Source organism: Microtus ochrogaster, unplaced genomic scaffold (assembly GCF_000317375.1).
Source record: "Microtus ochrogaster isolate Prairie Vole_2 unplaced genomic scaffold, MicOch1.0 UNK28, whole genome shotgun sequence".
Classification (NCBI taxonomy): Eukaryota; Metazoa; Chordata; class Mammalia; order Rodentia; family Cricetidae; genus Microtus; species Microtus ochrogaster.
In genome coordinates this window covers 1,643,904-1,644,833 of record NW_004949126.1, presented here as the reverse complement: position 1 = coordinate 1,644,833, position 930 = coordinate 1,643,904, and positions in this window count along the sequence as shown.

Sequence of the window (930 nt, the reverse complement as noted above, 5' to 3'; positions counted from 1 at the left end):
CCTTGAATTCAGATATCCGCCTCCCTCTGCCTCCCCAGTGCTGGAATTAAAGGCGTGTACTACCACAACAGGGTTTACAGCAAAGTTCTTTAAGTAGCGTAAGGGAGTTACAATGATAGTGAAAGCAGCACTTGTCAAGAGGGAAAAATTTTAAGGAACTAGTTAAATTATAACCTGTTCAATGGAGTATACAGATACAGATATTTAAAAAATCCAGTAACTGCTTTAGGAATTTACTTGTATAATACCAATACACACAGATTAATTATGCTCCCATTGATTGTTGCTAGGAGTTTAGTCTGGAGAACCCAAAACTGAAAGAGATGTACTATGCTTATTATTACTACCTTTGTACCACAGAAGCACTTACTTTCTTTGCAGGCTTTCTCCCGACACACAAGCCAGGGTAGGTCTTAACTTCCACTCCTCGTGCCTCTACCTTCCAACACTGGGACTAATTACATAACCTGCCACCACCCAGCCTGGCAGACCTACATGTTTACACACTTGAAAGTAGTAGCTGGTCCAGAATGGAGCCTACTCCCTATCCTCATTCAAATCATCTCATAACTTACTTTCAGGACTAAGTTTTGGTACAATGAGCTAACACCAGATCTATCCACCTCAAATCTGTATTAACATTCAGTAAATCAAGATAACTAAAATCCCACACCTCCATATCTAGTACATTATCCAAAACATTTTAGTATACTAAAAGACCTAACACCTGAAAAGACCAACACACACCCTTCCATTTGAAGGGAAATTTAGACTTGTAATTAGCACAATAGAACATTTTGAAAGTCTTATGTCCCTAATACTAAGCTTTAACCTTTTGCTAATAACTATGCCCTAATTTATGGTCATAGAAATTGACCCTTCTCTCCAAACAAAACAAAACTAATAAATCAGCAAAAAAAAAAAAAAAAA